This window comes from Hibiscus syriacus, unplaced genomic scaffold, assembly GCF_006381635.1.
Source record: "Hibiscus syriacus cultivar Baekdansim isolate YM2019G1 unplaced genomic scaffold, ASM638163v2 tig00111151_pilon, whole genome shotgun sequence".
In the NCBI taxonomy this organism is placed as follows: domain Eukaryota; kingdom Viridiplantae; phylum Streptophyta; class Magnoliopsida; order Malvales; family Malvaceae; genus Hibiscus; species Hibiscus syriacus.
The window spans coordinates 44,596-64,921 of NW_024062999.1; the positions used below are offsets into that span (position 1 = coordinate 44,596).

The 20,326-nt window shown below is 35.1% G+C and overlaps 2 pseudogenes; one reads left to right on the forward strand and one right to left on the reverse strand.

The window, feature by feature from the left end:
- Window positions 1-6,334: 6,334 nt before the first annotated feature.
- On the forward strand, window positions 6,335-9,009 carry LOC120154749 (annotated as a pseudogene).
- Window positions 9,010-10,411: 1,402 nt separating this feature from the next.
- Window positions 10,412-11,656, reverse strand: LOC120154858 (annotated as a pseudogene).
- Between the last annotated feature and the right edge of the window lie 8,670 nt (window positions 11,657-20,326).

Genomic DNA, 20,326 nt, shown 5'->3' on the forward strand with positions numbered 1-20,326 from the left:
GGTGGAGTTGTTTTGCTTTGATTCCTCATGTGGAGAAGTTCAAACATGATTTGATGTCCTCTTCAAGTGACGCCTGGTCAGAGGTGTTGCAATTTTTTCGTGGCATTTGTACAGATGGTTAGACATCAACAACAATATCATTATTTGTGCCAACAACAATTGAGTCTTCTTTCTAAATGGGTACAACATCTATGTGGGTTTCACTATTTTCCACATGTTTGGAAGTCTATTCTTCTAAAAAAACTAATATTAAAAGTAAATAAAGAAAAGAAAAACAAACACACAACAAAAAAATTTACTATAGTAAAAAATTAAAGAGGGTTGAAGGAATACAAACTCCAAAACATCCTAAATTGATATGGTAGTTTTATCGCGTTCCATCGGAACACCAATATAGACCAAAATGCCCCCACAAATACAATAGTCCTACATTCAAAATATTTCCTTTAACATTTCATGTCTTTCACATATGAATTGTAGGACCTTTTCAATAGTCTTCTATCCTTCTAAGTGTTTTCAACATGAAGTTGAATAGTAGTGGAATAGGATCTCTTTTCGCTTCTCTTTGATGTGGCAACTTTTAATCGTCTGGGCAGTAAATTTTTTGAAGAGGTAGGGGTCATCCCAATGACTGTAGCCACTATCATGTATGCCATTATTCTTTCTCTGCCTAATGAAGTAAGGAAACAAATTACCACTAACGAGAAAATTTGCAATATGAGCAAACCATAAAAAAGTCACAGAAAATAATAATTTCTCATCAGGGAATTTGTTTCTTAATTTTTATCTCATTCCTTAATTCTTTCAGAATCTCTAGCCTAGACAGATGAGCAGTTACTTGGGGTTTAGGATGAGTAAATTCAAATAAATCCAAAGGTTCAAATTTCATACTTGGTCTAACTATGAGTAAGCTAGACTGACTCATCTCCTTTGAAATATCCTTGATCTCATCTTTTCTTCTTTATCGAGCTTCAAGTGATCATCAGTGCATAAAAATTTTTTACGGTAAAATTCTGCAACTTCATCTTCCATCGTAGACTCTACATCTTGAAGCGGTTGACACTCCCTAGAATATCAATATATTTGAGTGTGTTGAAGACATTGGAAGTTACCCTTTGCTCATTCACTCTTGTTGGTGGGGGTTTATCTTTTTTCGTGACAATATTTTTCTTGTATTCATTGGTTACACTCTTTGAACCCTCATTATTGTTTTTCATCGAATATGAGTCTTCTTGCATCTTTGGATCTTCGTGCACAATCTCATGGTTGGGCTCTCCGAGTGTCTCCCCCCAAACTTAACATCTTTGTAGATTTTGGTGTCACTCCTTAAGGTGAATACATCACAATGCTCCATATCTTGAGCCTTAGTAATTTCAGTATCACTAGGTAAACTACCTTGTAGGCGTGCGTGTACTGCTGCAACAATATTTTCTCTTGGATTTTCAAGGCTCGCAAAGATGATCTATGACTTTGCAAACATGACCCATGTATATGTAATAATGCTCATTGGCTCTCAATAGATATAGAGTGATCTTGTAATAGAGCCTGAAGTTACCATGAAGTCTTGGAGAGTAGCTTCCAAAGAGTAAGTGTTCGCTAAAGATGTTGACCCCTGGTTAGTATTTTACCATGGTAATTTTTTTTTGAAAACTTAGGGGTTCAATCGTGCTATGCTTCTAATTCGAGTTACTTCCTGAATTTCGGGAGCTACAATACCAGGTTTTAGGTTGTCCAAGGTGGGAGTTAAATGATCACTAATATTTCGTGTTCAAGCTATAACCTCATCATTATGAATTACTACAGCATTTCGAACTTCAGGATCATCTACTTCATTTCGAACTTCATATATAATTCTTTGAGCTCTTCGAACTTGTCTTCTTTGACGAAAACGTTTCTCAATTTCATGTTCAAAATGAGCTAATGATTCCTTGGATCTTCAACAGGTTATGCAACAACTCAACACCTGAAAAGGGTAAACAAAAATAGCAAATAAATCCATACTAAAAAATAAAGAAGTAAAATAGTGCTATAACAAAACTTTTAAAAACACCAATTGTCAATCCCTGACAATAGTGCCAAAAACTTGATCGAGTGTAAATGTGTGTGCTGTGGGATGCAAATTTGTGCAAGTATACACAATCGATGAAAGTAATACAACAGTGAGTGAGTATCATCTCTACATGTATTGGGGGAATTCTTTAAAGATTGCTACAACTAGGAATAGACGTCACTAACTAATCCTAAGCGTTTAAATCTAATGATATAAACAAATGATAAATGTATTATGGCAGATGGTATGATGGAAAAAGTTTGATGAGGAAAGACATGTGTGAAGTAAAATGAGAAGATAATTTTTGTCGTGGAAAGAAAAATATGCAAGAGTGAACAAATAAAAATTGCTAAGGCAAAAATTAATTAGAAGAATAAGTAAATTAAAGTTGCTAAGGCAAAAAATGTTTGAGTTCTGAATATAGACTAGCAAGCTCACACAATCAGACTTCTAATTGAGCAATTGGGTTGGATTTGCTACAATGAGAAATTATTTTACGCCTAGGATGAACTAAGTATGTTGTGCATATGTTTCCTGACAGGATTTACTAAAGTGTTATTAAGCTATCTCTAGTAAGGAACCTGATACAACTATTTCCACGACAATACCTCTCATCGTAAACAATGACCCTAGCTTATCAATTAAGTATTATCCCTTTTAGTCATTTGAAACCCTCTTTTTATCTCTAAGGTGATTAGAACCTCACCATCCTGGATTAGTTCCCTTGTTCACATAGATTTAACCTAACTCACTCAATATTAGGTATCAACTCCTAGAAAAATGATTATCTCTCAACATCTCTTACAAAGACTAGGAATATTATGTCAAGGCACTAGGCAATCTCTCAAAAGCTCTTACAATGATAAGACATAATATTAAAATAATGAACAAAACAACAATAAACATAAACATGCTTATCATACATTAAACATAAAATAAAGTATCATCCAAACATTTCCAACACCAAATAAAATAGTTCATGGTGTGGCTAAAATCATCCCAAAAATATTCATTAAGTTTAAGCCTTTAAAAGATAAGAAAAAAAGAACAAGGGAAGGAAGCTCCCAAAAACAGAGCTTTACCGTGACATCAGACCATCACCAAGACTTCTCCAGTACGCTAGCCTCTCTAGAGTGCCTAGCTGCTACTCCAGCAAAGCCTGGCTATGGAGGACACCAAGGAAGGACGAGAGGGGAACAGTGGAGAAGTTGTTTGAGCCATATTTTCCAAAGCTTTTAGGGTAGGTGAGAGTAGGGATCTCTAAAATGGTGGGCATAATTTGCTATTTATAGTGGGGAATTTCTATGTTTTAGTGACCTTGAAATTTCCCCAACTACCCTTGAATTCATGCCCATTTCGTGAATAATATGGCAGCTGGCAGTGGTCTCAAATCCTTAGTAGGGGCAGAGGTTCACATGAGGTGCAATAGACAGTTGGCTACGTGACATTAGTAATTTTGTCTCGTAATATGTCAGACTTGCAAGATAAAATTGCCATGAAAAAAAATTGTTCCTCATGATCATAATCTTCAGTTCCTTTAGCCCTCACACAAAATTTAGATAGCAAATATTTTTCCTCGTTCATTCCTATCACCTGCATCATCACAACCAACACAACCCTTCTCATCAGCATCATCAGTTTTATAAAGAAAAACTAGCTTATGCAAAACTTTTCCACCACATGCAATAAACTTTCTAAATACAACTATATGCAAATAAAATGTTATGACAATGGCTTTTAGATAATCAATAACTTAAGTAAAAAAACCCCAAAATATAGTATTTTTATGGAGTTATCATGAGTCATCTTTATTGGATGTGTTTGATTCTACAACGATTATTCTTATGCTTAAGGCTTTGAACTCTAGTATGGCTAAAGAGTTTAGAGCAATTTCCTCGGTTGCCTATAAGATTTCTAGGATGTTGGTCAATATGATTGCTAGATGTTTTTCCTAATATGATTTCTAGGAGTGAATATATTGCTTTTGTCAAAGGCAGATGCATTGTGGATAATATATTGCTTTCTCAGGAGATGGTTTGGGGATATAGTAGCAAATTGCTCTCTCTTTGTTGTGTAATTAAGATTGAGTTGTAAAAGGCATTGATTCTGTTGGTTGGGGTTTTGGATAATTGTCCTGTAGGCTTGGGTTTGCCTAAAAAATTTTAGGGTGGGTAAAGGCTTGTGTTTACCAATCTGAGGTACTTAATTGCTTTTAATGTCAACTTGGCTGGCTATTTTAAAGGTGGGAAGGGCATTAGGTAGGGGATACCCTCTCCCCTTATTTATTTGTGATGGTAATAAATGTATTTTCTGTCATTCTGGATGTTGCTGCTAAATACAATATATTCAATTTTCATCCTCATACACACTTGTGCTTTACGGACCGCTGCTTATATTTTTTTCATGGGTCGTTGGACGCGTCCTTGGGGTGTTAATCACATTGGAGCAGTTTTGAGATGGTTGGACTTAAGCTTATGCTGCCAAGACTGAGTTTTTTGGAGCGGATTGGCTTAGGAAAAAAATGTATAAATCCAAAGGGTTACTGGTTTCAATAGGGTCATCTCCCTGTGAAGTACCTTTGGGTGCCTTTGGTTATCAGGATGTGTATGAGGTTTTTCTGGAATAGTAATGATGTTCTTACAATAAGGGCTCGGGTGAGTTGGTCCCATATTTGTTATTTAAAATTTGAGGGGTTTGAGGTTAAGAAGTTTACTCTGCTAGAGTAAGGTGTGTAATTTGTTGTTGAAGAACTATTTTGGCTAATGAGGGTTCTCTTTGGGTGGCTTTGTTGAAGGAATATGTGTTTGAAGGTGATGATTTTTAGCAGGTGATGTGTAAAGCTCATTTCAATTGGATCTTTAAAAAGTTGTTGAAATTGAGGGGTGAAGCAGGAGCCTTGTTCAGTTTTGGTGCTAGTTTGGATTGGGCCAAGATCAATTGTAAATGGATTCGGAATAGCACGAGAAGACTGAAGAAAAAGTTAAGTGGCATAGACTTATTTGGTTTCTTTCCCATGTTTCGAAGCATTTTGTTATAGCTTGGATGGCCATTTTGGATAGGTTACCTACAAAAGACAGATTGGCTCGATTTAGGATGATTACTGATGGTTTGTGTGGGTTATGTGGGGTTGCTTTGGAGTCTAGATGCCATTTGTTTTGTTAGTTATTTTTCGAGAGATGTTTGGAATAGTATTTTATATGCTTGCAAGTTGCGATGCGGAGAATGGAGCTGGGATGATCAACTCTGTGGGCTATGGAGACCTTAAAAGGTGGTTCTTTATTGGTTCGTATTTTAAAGTCGGCCTGGGTGGGGTTCATTTACTTTATCTGGGAGGAGCGTAATTTTTTATTGTATATAGGGGCTAGGCGCACGAATGTTGTTATTGTTGGATGTGTTAAGGAAATAGTAGGATTAAGCCGAGTAAGTGTTTTATTAATTGAAGTGATGGAGTCAATCAGATTCCTTATGTAGATTGGGGGTTGGGGTAGGATCATATTTGTTTTGTTTTTGTCTGCAGATTGACGCTGGTGAATCTCTTTATCTTTGTTAGGTGTAGTTTGGTGTTGCGTTGTTGTAGCAGCTTGGCTGCCTTTCTTAGATAATCTAATCATAATCGATATATTAAAAAAAACTTTATGAGCAAATTAGGTTGGGAGGGTTGCCCTCGCCTCTGCAGTACTCGAGCTGAATTAGTCAGTCAATAGATCGGATACTAGTGATTAATTCAAAAAAAAAAATCTTTTAGTTCAAACCTCTATTTGTTTACACCCTTTAATAAATTATCTAAGTTGATCTAATTTTAGGTGTAATCCTCATATTATTTAAAGTTTTTAATTGATCTACAATCATCACCGGTTATAGCTGCAATTCTTATCTTCTCTATTTTACTTATTGAAATATCGATGTAAAATCAATTAATTAAAGAATCATTTTAATATCACTTATCATGAAACTATTATTTATTTACTTTGTTCCCAAAAAATATTCGTCTAATATATATAACTAGAATCAAATAATTACGTTTATTTTTTAAAATTTAATTTTTTTTTACTTTACTCGATCGAATATCCATTCTTACATGAGTCATGAATCATCCAATTTGACCTAATCCTTTTAGCCATTCTGTTATGATGAGATTTAAAGTTTAATTTATATAATGAAATTAAGTTTTTATATAGTGATGTTAAGTAGTTAACAAATAAATAGAATAAAATCTAAAGATAAATAGATTAAGATTTATATAAAAACGCCACCACTTACTATTTCCATCTCCACGAATTTCACTTCCAAAGAGGGTAAAAAGCAGCTGTTTTTCTCATTCATCAAACCCAAAGACCTAGCTTTCTCCCTTTTTAGTTTTCTGGGATATTTGTCAATTCAACTTCGCAAATTCGAGATCAGAGTAAAAAGGATTTGAGTTTAACCCAGAAATTAAAATTTTTTTTTTTTCAATCTTTGGGTTGAAAAGTAACTAAGGTGATTTAGAAATGGATGCTGATTCATGGACTGCTTGTCTTTCTTCAACCACGAGGAGATATAATCAATCCTCTCTTCAATCACGATCTGGTAGGCCTTCAAAATCCTTTCTTTAAGGAAAGGAAACTTAGAAATCTTTAAGAAAATATCGGTTTTTTCAGTAGCTTCTTTGTCTGCCTTCTAAAAGAGTTTATTTAATGTTCGGAAATGGGTTGAAAATGCAGATATGTTGATGGGTTTGAAGAAATGGACGGAGAAGATATAAGAGAGGAGTTCCCATGCCCTTTTTGTTCAGTGTATTTCGATATCGTCGGCTTGTGCTGTCACATTGATGATCAGCACCATGTGGAAGCTAAAAATGGGGTATTTCTCAATTCCTCTATCTTTTCCTTTTTATATATATATTTTTATAACTTATAAGTTAGTTATTTTGTATTCTTATTGAGAACTGTTCAAACTTAACTGAGCTAAGCTTTGAATCGTTATCTGTCGGCAAAAAGAAATTGAAAAGGGACTTGTTTGCTCAAGTTGAGCTTTTGCTCCAAAAGTTGCTATGTAACTTAAATAGTTATTGTATTGGTTATAATATGATGTTTGTTATGAGATTGGAAATTTTGGTTGAACTGGTTTTTGAACTATGAGCTCCACTTAAGCTAACTGGACAAATTAGCTCCGTTATTCTGATTGGAAAGTTGTTTATTGAATCTAAACTCTGTTTATTATGGGTTGTTTCGGTTTGCAGGTATGTCCGGTCTGTGCATTGAGGGTGGGAGTAGATATGGTTGCGCATATAACCTTACAACATGGAAATATGTTCAAGGTAAGTTACTATCGTTCATAACGAATTATATTTGGAATTCATGGTTAAGTTGTTTAAAGTACTTGCCTTTGTGTGACATCTACCATGAAATCATATTTGAGTCTGCTAAATTTCTAGAATTTGACAGTTGGGTCTATTTCTTACTAGAATTTTTTATCACCTTTGATTGCTTGCTTGGACCATTTTAAAACCATTTGAATCGGTATGCAAGTGAACTCTTCTGCCACCTACCCCCCCCCCCTCTCAAAATAGTGGAGCAGTAGTAGCATTGCTGCCTTTTCTGTACAACAACTGCGCCATTCTTAGGACTTGATTCATATATCTTTCATTTCCTTAACGAGTGGTTACATGCAGCACAAACGGAAGTCACGTAGAAGTGGATCTCATTCAATGCTTTCTGTTCTGAGGAAAGAGTTGCGAGAAGGAAACCTGCAGTCCCTCTTTGGGGGTTCTTCTTGTATAGTTCCGTCATCCAACTCCGTGCCTGATCCGCTGTTGTCCTCTTTTATTTTGCCTATGGTTGATTGTGTTAATGCTCAGCCTCAGTGTGCTAGCGAACAAGCACAGCTAAGAAAAGTTCAGACGTGAATAAGTCAGAGAGGTAAGCTGTAGTGTGTTTAAAATGTGATTGTTCTTTCTGTCCCCCAGTTGCTTGATGCAGATCTTTCTAATTTACTTGGTCTTTTATGATTTATCTGGTTATTTACTTGAAATCCTAGACGATTTAATGGATCTTGTCATAAGGGCATGCAAATGCTATTCATTTTGTCCGTTTTGTTTCTCCGTTAGACATTAGCAAGCTATCCTTTGACAAGATCAGTGGTTTTATTTATTTTATTAAAATGTGAATCCTTGTGCTACCCAAGAATTAGAACAGATGTTCAGCTCCATGTCATGCATTTGAGTGACTCAACCCCTAAAATTTTACTCGTTAAAGCAAAACCAAGCAGAATGACATCAAGGCTGTTGGTCTTGATCTCTATCTGCTGGTCCAGACTACTGGTCTCAGCCTATATCTTTAGTAATCTCCATGTCTGCGTTATTTTCTGATGATGTATTTTTCTTCCACATATTGGTCTGTTTTTAAACGGAATAGTTAGAGAAGGCTATATATATATTTAACTCTTTGCTAGTATCAAATTGCCCATCTGCCTTACCATATGCACAAATATGCATGGTTTAAGAATTAGTCATTAGTCTGAGTGCCTCAGTTTTTTTAATGTTTATCAGAGTTTCATCTTGCGTCATTACCGCAACCTTATTCCAATGAGGACTGATGATAATTTACTATTGGATTTTCCCTCCTGCGATCATTTATCGGCTTTCTCATTCTGATATTTGGCTTTGATACAGAAATGTGCAGTCAACGCCTCTTTCGGTCAAGGATCAGGAAGAGAAGCAAAAAAGTGAATTTGTTCAGGGGCTGCTGTTATCCACGATTCTCGTTGATGTTTTATAATTCTGTAAGGATGTTGCTGCAACTGTGTACCCGAATCCCTTACGGGGCAACATTAAGTTAAACAACGAAGAAAGGCCTGCCCTATGGGTTGTTATGCTGTTTGTAGTGAAATGTTGATGTCTTAAGCATAAATGTTGAGTGAGGTGTATGAATGAGTGTAACATATGTTGGCGTGTGTGGACTTCTCCATTTCAGGTCATGAAATATTTAAAATAAGATAAATAAATTTAATTCTGGAATGGTGTTTTCGTTCTTATTCGGTCCAACAACATGATGAAAATGTTGTGGAACTCATGCATGTATATGATTTTTCAGCTGTCAAGCTATTAGTACATAACCATAATATACCAAATGGTTATCTTGAAGACCAGGACAGCATGCAATAATGCATTTGTCCAAGAATCGAGCTTCCCTCATTTTGCCTATAATTGAGTAATCAAATATCATTACATGTAGTGTTTCTCTAGCATATATCATTTTATGTTTCAAATAACAGTTGTAACCAGTATACGAAATAGTCTATCGAAGTAATACCTTTCCCATGGCTTCGATCGTAAATTGGTGTGCATAAATGGCTGACCTTGTTATCAAAGCCGAAGCATGGCATTCTTTCTTCCAATCACAAAGGAGAACTTGAGCAGTAAATGCAAGTAGCATGCAGTACTGAAAATTGACTTTATCCATCTAAACAAGCTATTATGGTGATCAATGAGAATAGAGCACTTTTGGGGGGTCATCTCAGTGAATTGTAAGTATAAATCAACTTAAAAAATTGTTGTTTTTTCTTTCTAATTTGGTTCTAAATCCTACCTGAAAAGGGAAACAAATACGCAGAAAGGCACATTTACTACATCGAAGATCTAAGACCTAAACTTAACCACCGTCGGGATCTTGTATCCATGATCCTCTTCACTACATCTTTTTACAAAAGAATCAAAACAAGTTAAGCAACAACCTTTCATTAAGCTCGCCTGACCAGCTGCTACTCTTTCGATGTGCACGCAGTTTTGATGACGGAGGCATAATTTGAACCTCGCTCCTCCTATGCTCAAGTCCACAATCAGCCAGTAAGGTATGCATGGAACTAGTTGCTATGTCCTTGAGTGTACCGTTGTCTGCATACGTATAGAAGGCTTTGAAAAGTCTCCAAAAACACAAGATATAACTCATTACTCACTAAATCTCATTCACAAAAAAAAAAAAGTTTAAGATGGGATGGGAGCTTCACTTGCCTAAATCATACCGTTGGAAAGGCTTTCAAATGGCTTCTTTCATGCAATCGGCATCAAAATATTATCGTGTCTAACAGAAAAAGGCAAATCACAACCATCAGGCCTAATGTTTGATCCATTGCCGGAATGAAGGAGTTGCTCATTTGAACTCATACAAGCAAGTTCGGGGCCACAAAGTCAAGTTCACAGGTGTACTGAATGAAGCGGTTGTTGAATCTTGAACAGCTTGCCTTCTCAAGTCACCCAACCTTGAAGAAAAGAAGTCCCTACTTTGCAGTGAAGAAGAGGGATAATCCTGTAACCTCTCCTCAAACATGATTTGGATTGAGCTCCCACATCTTGTGTCCTTGCTTGTTGAACTGTAGATTCCCTACTCAGTTTTCGGGCCACAAAGTCAAGTTCACAGGTGTACTGAATGAAGCGGTTGTTGAATCTTGAACAGCTTGCCTTCTCAAGTCACCCAACCTTGAAGAAAAGAAGTCCCTACTTTGCAGTGAAGAAGAGGGATAATCCTGTAACCTCTCCTCAAACATGATTTGGATTGAGCTCCCACATCTTGTGTCCTTGCTTGTTGAACTGTAGATTCCCTACTCAGTTCAATGTGAGAATTTACAAAATCATCATCCGTCTTAGCAGATGATATTCCATCAGCCCTACCAGACATAAGATTCGTCCAAGATGATATTCCATCAGCCCTACAAGCCATAAGATTCGTCCTATTGATCGAACGGAGATTTTGAATCTAGCGGTGTAACCACCGCCTACCCGTCAGAGTTGGAGCTCCCACTCCAGATACTGAGAACCAGCTGCAATATCTACACTAGGAAATCTAGGAGACGACACAAAACTGGGAGTTAAAGGCATTCGAGGAAAGCACTACATTAGAGTCTAAATTTTCTCCTACATTTACAACGGTGAGAATCTATTGTACAGATTGTTTGTACTTAGGTCTGACAAAGAATCTTGAATTGGGGAACTAGAGGATCCGAGAGCTACAGGCCTGCAACCATCACAGTACCAATTACCTTCAGGTACTTCCCGCCCCAAACCAACACAATAGGTGTGTGCTGATGAATCACAAAGATCACAGAGTAACATCAGTTCATCATCCCCACCTTGGTGGCATTCAGAACAAAAAACGTTCTCATATGGGTTCAGATAGCTTCTAAGTTCTTCCTCAGACGGTTCGTATCCTGCTGTTGCCCTAGTAGGCTTGCTGTTGTTTCAAACCTTTGTTTGCACAATGGGCATCGAGATTCCACTTTTGACCATGCCATAATACAGGTGAAACAAAAAATGACTGCAGCAGCTCAATGTGCCCCTAAATTCGCTTATCTTCTCAGAGAGACAAATGCCACAAATTCGCCTTAATTCAGCTGCTTTTCTTTCCTTTCCTTACCCTTTCTTGCTGTGGGTTTCTTATGCTGGCCTAGCTCCTCAACCTCCTCCATTATCTTAGGATGATGAACTCCTCAACTAGTTTTCAAGCTTCCACACAATTGGCCGGCTTCTTCCACTGCTCTCTCTTCCTCGGAGATGGTGTACTCGTTATCAGATGACCCGGATGAGAGAAAATCTGAACCAGATGGTACAACATAAGCCTGCTTTTTGTCTTCCATTGTTCTCTTTTTCTCACAATTGGAATGTTTTCTATAAATCACAATCATCGTCATCTTCTTCGACCCTATTTTCCTTTTCAACCGACGTTCTTCCTTTCCCCTTTCTGGAAGGCTTCTTAGAACTGCAGATCTCTTCCTCTTTTTCCCTTGTTTAGAAGGATCTTTTTTTCGCAACTTTCTTATGAACTTTCATATTGTTTTTCTTCTTTTCCACGATAAATTCCTCTTCCTCACCAAAACGATTTCTTTGTCCAGGTGAATTCGTCGTCGTCGTCGTCTTCTTCGTATTCCTCCTCCTCCACTTCCACCTCATATTTCTTCTTCCTTCTCCTCCTCCACATCATACTCTTCTTCTTCTTCTTCTTCATCAATCTCATAATATTCGTCGTCTTCTTCATCTGATACACTTTTCCTTTTGTGGTTTTCTCTCTACAATCTTCTCTTCCTTACTAGAGGCATCTAATAGCCTTTGACCTAACAGCCTTTCTCACCACATCCGCTTCCTCCTCATCAAGACAACCTCCAAAACCCTCTTCCGATGCACATTCATCCAAGGAAGAACAAACACTTCCTCATCATCTCAGATTCATTCCCCTCCTCCGAAACTACATAATTTCATCGAACCGTCCGAATCCTCATCCTCGATCTACCCCTTTCCTAAAGTTGCTCCTACGACCAACCTTCCCTCCCTTCACCATCTATCCTTACACCAAAACAAAAAAAAACACCCAAACAATCCCAATCGACGAATAAACTGAGCTTCTTCGGTTCACACAACTAAACACCAAAATCATGAAATGAAAAATGAATTCATAAATTCTGCAGCTCCATAGTTTCTTCCAAATCAAATATGAATCTTTAAAGGGGAAAATCACCAACGGATCTGTATTACCATGGAAAAATTAGAAAATAAAGAAAACCCAGATCATTGAAGGAACATAATGAAACATACATTGAACCAAAAAAAAACATTTCATACTTCACCAAAAACCAGACCAAACAAAATTAACAGTTACCTTTCCTTAAGTTCTAATTTCTTTCCTCAATAGAAAAAACGGACAATATTTCCAGCATTCAAATCAGGATTCTTTGAGCATACAATCAATGAAAAACCAACAAAATTTCAAAAACAAATTGAAGGCGCCCATAAATATCTAATTTTCCATCAAAATCAAACCAAAAAGGGGGAAAGTGCTCAAATACACATGAAAAAAAAATAGAGCAAGAGAGAGAGAATTCTTACCTTGGAGGAGGAAGACAGCCGAAAAAAAAAACAAAAAAATGTGATCTTTCTTTGCTTGCAATGGCTGGATTTTTTTGGCAGTTTTACGTTGCTAAAAAATATACATTTGTTCTGTTTTGGAAATAAAAATAAAATGGAAAATATATGAACACGTTTTTGATAACAACAATGACATAATTATGGCTACGCGGCTTCGGGGCTGATATGAAAGTACGTAATGCCCTTACCACTGTGGTGCGTTTAACTGTACTTTTGACTTCGGCTCTTTCAGTTCATGTAATGGACACCCAAATCATATATAGACAAGTTAAAAAATTTTGAGTTAGTAACTCTTATTTTATAACTTAAATTTAATTTTTGGACATTTTGAGTTGTAATTATAAAATTCGAATCGAGTTAATTTTTGAGTTTCTGTTTAAATTTAGTTGTAAATATTTATAATATTATTATATTTCAATTTAAATGATTTTATATAATCATATTCGAGGGACTCGAATTAAACTTGAAAATCAATTCATTAATTACTAAAAATTTCAAGTTATTCGAATTACTATTCTAGTTATTCGAGTTGTATTTTATAACTCAACTTGAACTTGAAATTTTTTCGAGTCGAGTTTATAAAATTAAAACTCGAAGTCAATTCAAGTTGAGCTTTTTCTAGTTGATTCTAGTAAAAAAATCATTTTTTAGTAGAGTCGAGTTTTGTTTACCCATACTAATCGACTGCCGATTATTTTCTTTCTTTTCAATTTATTTTTTTGTAATTTTCTTTAATTTTAAGTTTGATTTTGATAAAATTAAAAGTTGATCATATATAATTCAAACTCTATCTCGGATCACTAGTATCTTCTTTTTAAAAGGATCAATATTATATTTAAAAAAAAGATGTTTAATATGATGTGCAGCGTTATTATCTTTTATTTATGTAAGATTAATGTTCTCACCTCCTCTACTCTTTTTATTTTAAACGTGAGATTAATGTCCCTACTTCGTGTTGGGTGTGAGTTTCACTATGCAGGAAATTCATCACTTTTGAAAAAGGGTTGCAACCTAAAATGTGGTAAACCTAAATTGTGGTGCAAATATGGTGCAACTTAAAATATGGAGTAGCTTGGAATTGTGGTTCAACCTAATATGTGGTTAGAAATTTGTTGCAACTTAAAATGTAATGGAAAAGTATGTTGCAACTTAAAATGACAACTATAAAAGGTTGCAAATTTAAAAAGGGTAATGTCATACCTTTTTACTTTTTAATTTTTGGTGAAATTACTTTAGTTTGTTTGTAAAAAGACGGTGGGCAATAAAATTAAATTAGATTGAGAAAAACAGAGAGAAACTCACGAGAGATAAAAACAAAGGGAGAGAAAAAACAGTTTTGTGAAGTTTGCACAACAATGATCAACTCTTTGATCGATGGTTCATATGTGGTTCGATTGAGCTAATTTTTGGACAACAGCTAGGCAACAAGGTGTTCTTGACTTTGTACGATCAAATTTTTCATCCGAGTCTTATAGCATCAAAAATACCTATTTTTCAACAGGCTGCGTTTTTTGGTGATGTTCTCCATTTTCTCTCTTTTACTAAAGACTACTTGTTATTAGCCTTGTTGGAGTTATATTCATGTTAAATGTTGGATATTATAGTCTTGTAGTTGAACATTTGTTGATAGTGGAGTTTTTTCTTGGACTCTAAAGTCTCGTGATTTTACCCTTGATTTAGAGGTGGTTTCCACGTAAAAATTTTAGTGTCTCAATTTAATTAGTTGATGAGAATTCTAGAGAACAAATATTTAGTGTTATTGTGTTAACCATAATATCCATAGATGTTATAGGGAGAGAAAGAACATCAATTGTAATTCCTCTTGTGTTCAGTTGTTCAGTTTCTTCCCCAACAAACTGGTATCAGAGCTTGATTATTGTGTCAAATAATTATGGAAATTAATACGAGCAAAATGATTATGTTGAACGACACGAATTATCAACTTTGGCGGAATAAAATGAAAGACTTGTTTGTAAAGACTTTATATCTTCCAATCTTTGCTACTCAAAAACTCGATTTGAAAAGATATGAATGGGAATTTGAGCATCAACAAGTTTGTGGTTTTATTCGACAATTTGTTGAAGAAAATGTTTGCAACCACATTGATCAAGATACACATGCTGGCACATTGTGGAAGAAACTTGAAAGCTTGTATGCTTTGAGGTCGGGCAATAACAAGTTGTTTTTGCTGAAGAAATGATGTTGTTGAAATATAAAGAGGGAACGTCTATAGTTGACCATGTTAGCGAGATACAGAGTGTGATGAATCAGTTGCTTGGTGTGGGTGTTAAATTTGATGATGAGATTTTAGGACTTTGGTTGCTTGCTAATCTACCAGACTCTTAAGAAATTTTTTTGTCTCGTTCATTAATTCTGCTCTATAGGGTATTATTACTTTGAATTTGGCTAAAAGTGGTGGGTTGAATGAAGAGGTTAGAAGAAGATCTCAAGGCTCAACATCACAATTTGAGGTGTTGGTTACCGAGAATAGAGGGAGAAACAAAGATAAAGATGAAAAGGGTAGAGATAAAATCCAAAGCAAGTCAAGATCGAGATATAAGAATATTGAGTGTCATCATTGTGGTAAGAAAGGTCATATCAAGAAATATTGTTTCAAGTGGAAGAAAGAGAACAAAGGTGGTGACGATAAGCATGATCGAAAGGATGATGAAAAATCTGAGAATGTTGCTACAATTACTCGTAAAGATCTGTTAGTTATTTGTGATGAGAATTTGGTCAACCTAGCATGCGACAACATTATTTGGGTGATTGATATTGGTGCTTCACTTCATGTCACGCCGAGGAGGGATTTCTTCACATCTTATACTACTGGTTATTTTGGGGTAATGAAGATGGGTAATGATGATTTGTTTTCGGTTATTAGCATTGGATATATTAGCTTGATGAGTAACAATGACACAAAGTTAACTCTCAAGGATGTTAGGCATGCACCAAACATACATTTGAATTTGATATATGCAGGAAAACTTGGTGATGATAGATTATGTAACACCTTCAGTGAGGGGTAGTGGAAGCTAACTAAAGCTCATTAGTTATGGTTCGAGGAAAGAAGAGCTCAAATTTGTATTTGATGTAGGCTTCTACTTTTAGAGGCACTATGAATGTGACAGTGAATGACAACTCAACTGAGTTGTGGCATAAAAGGCGTAGTCACATTAGTGAGAAGGGGTTTAATTGTTTAGCCAAAAAGAATCAACTTTCAGGTTTAAAGAATGCTATATTGAAAAATTGTATTATTTGTCTAGCGGGGAAATAGAGAAGAGTTTCTTTTAGAATTCATCCTTCTCATAGAAGATCAGAGTTGCTAGAGTTGGTCCTTTCAGATGTTTATGGTCCGATAAAAGTAAGGTCACATGGCAGTGCACTTTATTTTGTGACTTTCATTGATGACTGTTCAAGAAAGTTATGGGTCTATACTTTGAAGTAGAAAGACCAAGTTTTAGAGGCGTTTAAATAGTTTCAAGCATCGGTTGAAAGAGAAACATGGAAGAAGTTGAAGTGCATTCGTACTGATAATGGTAGCGAGTACAAATGATCATTTTATGAGTATTATCTGCGGTAGGGAATCAGACATCAGAGACACCACTAAAGGCTCCACAATGAAATGGTTTAGCTGAAAGAATGAACCAAACATTTCCTTCCGAAGTGGGTTATGGAGAATCAAACGAGCTTTGTACCGGGTCAAAATATATCTAACAATATTGTGATCGCACAAGAGGTAATCCATTCTATGAGGAAAAAACAGGGTCGTAAAGGTTGGATAGTGATTAAAATTGACTTGGAGAAAGTGTATGATCGCTTAGAATGGTTGTTTATTGAAGATACGCTGCTTTATTTGGGAATTCCGAGCAAAATGAGGAAGCTAATTATGAGTTGCATTCCTCGTTATCTACTCAGGTTTTATGGAATGAGGGTTTAACGGAGAGGTTTAAACCGACCAGCAGGATTCTCCAAGGATATCCACTCTCTCCATAAGGTTTTCTCATGCGATTCGTATTGCAGTAAATGAAGAAGTTTAATTCGGGTCATCAGGTCATTTAATTGATTAATAAATCTAAAAAATACTACTTCATTTTTGTCCTTTAAAATTTTGAATATAAAATAAAAAATGATTTTCATTCAAGGTCTACCAACAATTTTTATTGAGAAACCTCCAAGAAATGATACATTTATTTGATTGTCTTTTCTTATTCATTGGTTCTCTCTCTGATAGATTTTTGGAGGAAATGAGTTTGAGGTCGATCGAAAAACAAAAGAAAAAAGGAATAAAAAAGAATTAACTTTAAAAACTTCACTTTTATTGCTCTTTTTCGTCGGACTACAATAAGTAGCTCCCTTTCACTTTTATTTCTTTTACTCATCAGATTACAATAGGTGATTCACTCTCACTTTCTTTCCTCCTTTTTTTTATATAGACGAGTGTCTATTTATAGGCCTGTAACATCCCAAACTAGGGTTAGTGATCAAATTGTAAAGTTTCAGAATTTGGTGACTAAAGTAGAAGAATGGATTAGTTCAGTGATTTATTTGGAAGTATTTCCTAAAAGTTGTTAGTAATTATTAAAGGAAATAAAGGGTAAAATGGTCATTTGATCATTTAAGGAATTAAAAATGTGATAGTGGGGATATATATATTTACACGTGGGAGTGTAGGAAACCAAAAATAATGTTTCCAGAATTATCTTCTCCTCCTTTCTTCTTTCCAGCTCAAAGGTGAGTTTCTTAATTAGTTGGTTATTTGTTGAATTAAAAGTTGGGTTATGATTCTTAGGTGATACTTAAGCTTAAGGAAAGCTTAAGTTATCTTAAAATCAAAAGATAAATGAGTTAGGGAAGATTAAAGATTTGGAGTTCTTGAGTGAATTTCCAGAATGGAGTTGATAAGTTGAACTTGAAGCTAAATTTGACTTGTCATCAGCTTAATTAAGAAGTATTAAGTGTTAGAATTGGATTTGAAACATGTGGAAAATAGGGTATGATTCTTGAAATTCCTAAAGAGGAGAGGATATTAAGGTTAAAGATGAGATAAATGAATATTAATGAGTTTAAGTATGTATATGTAAGTTAGGAATATGAAAGGGGTTGTAATATGAAGGATTTAATCCAAAAAGAATGAATTTTCGGGTTCAAAAAGAGGATTTTGGGCAGAGTGCATCGATGCATATTCATAGTGCACTGATGCATCAAGGTTAAAAGCCAGAAATTGTTTGAAGGTGTATCGATGCACAGGTAGTGCATCGATGCACTCTTTTAATTTAAAAAACATCGAATGCAATTGGTGCATCGATGCATAAGGCATGCATCGATGCATCCCAGTAATAAACAAACATCGAATGTATTTTATGCACCGATGCACATGTAGTGCATCGATGCACCGATAGGGAATGCATCGATACACTGTGCAAGGCATCGATGCATACCTTCATTAAAAGATGAAATGGGCTTTTCTTTTAGCCTAAAAAGTGAAAAATTAGAAGATATCAATTAGTATATTGATATGTATCAATGTATTATTATGATGTAGATATAGAATAAAGCTTGTTCCGGAACAATCTAAGGATTAAGATTGATTTAAAGCAAACAAGGCTAAGGCGAGTGCACATTATTTAGTATATGAGGTTCAATGGAAAATAAGACTTGCGATAAGTCTATTTCCAATAGTGAAAAACATGAATTCATAGAAGTATGTATTTGTTATGATTTATATGTGTGCATGAGTATATGTTTATGCGATAACATGATAAGATGACAATGATTTACATGTCATATGAACACATGAGAAATGTTATGAGCCATATGAAAGAGAAAGTATATGTGATACATGAGGGTGAATCCTATGTTTATATGAATATGAACTCATACGAGAATTGACATGAACTACGTGATTACATGTATATGTGAATGAAACCATGAGCTTATATGAATATATGATATGGTTACATGAATATGAAAAGGATATAAAAGATAATGCCCATGTTATGTGTCATGAGAGCTAGGGGTATAGTTGGCATGCCAAGAGTCGAGGGTCTATGTGGTCATTCGGGACATATATGTATTCTTTGGAACATGTGTGAAGTCTAGTGAGACACATACTTGATCCTTGGCATATGTATATGATTATTAAGGAATGATATGTGGTCCTTCGGGACATATATGTATTCTTTGTAACATGTGTGAAGTCTGGTGAGACACATACTTGATCCCTAGTATATGTATATGATTCTTAAGGAATGATATGTGGTCCTTATGGATATTATTATATGGCACTACGATGCAATTCTACGCGGAACTCCGGTGCAATTATATGTGGCACTTCGGTGCAATTATATGAGCTGTGGTGACAGCATTAGTGCACAACCTCTATGTACTCGCATACCTTTAGTTCTCACATGTGTATCATGGGCTATTAAATAGATAATATTAATAAAGTGATACGATAATATGTTTGTTTCCTTGTGGAATTTCATGTGTGATATTGATTGTACAAATAGTAACTTATAAGACCATATGATGAAAGGAATCAATGATAGTGATAAAATAAGAAAGAAATGAAGATGATAATATAGTTGCTTGGGTGTACGTGTTTTATGATAGTATATATATATATATGGTTTACATGACATGATATGTAAATGTGCAATTGGTTATGGTATATGTTATATGATATGGACATAAGAGATCATAGGAACACGAGATAAGAGATATGAATGATAATGACATATATGTATGCATATATTTGTTACATGTAAAAGTATGAGTGGTATGAAATGATAGTAGTAATTGTTTAGGTATGATTATTAGTTACCATTTACCTTATATGTTTATATGCCTCACTAAGTCTTTGAATTAGCGTGTAAGTGATTTACACGTAGGTTTCGAGAAGAGTAAAGAGCAATGTGGAGCAAGACAGGTCAGTTCTCCTTACTAAAGATCAGATCAGAAAAGATGTGAATAATATGTATTTTAGTATATAAAATTCTAGTTGGCATGTTTTCAAAAGAATATATTGTTTAAGCTATGAACAGTTTTATAAATGTTTCGAATAGTTATATGTAAATAAATAAGTGAAATATGCATGCTCTGATTGGTTTTGTAATAATGAAAATATCTTTTATGTAAATTAGTCATTTATATGTTATAAAAGTTTTAAATTACTCACTATTTTATACAAGTACATATTTTAAAAGGTCAATGTGACACCTCGGATTCGTATCCGGGTCGGATACGGGTTGGGGTGTTACAAAGCCTCTCAAAGACTTAAAAATAAAACCCTAACATCTTTTTCATTAATACTAAATACAAAGTTAAAAAAATAAATCTTTCCGTAATACATAAGATCCTAAATTACCCTAAATAACTATATAAAG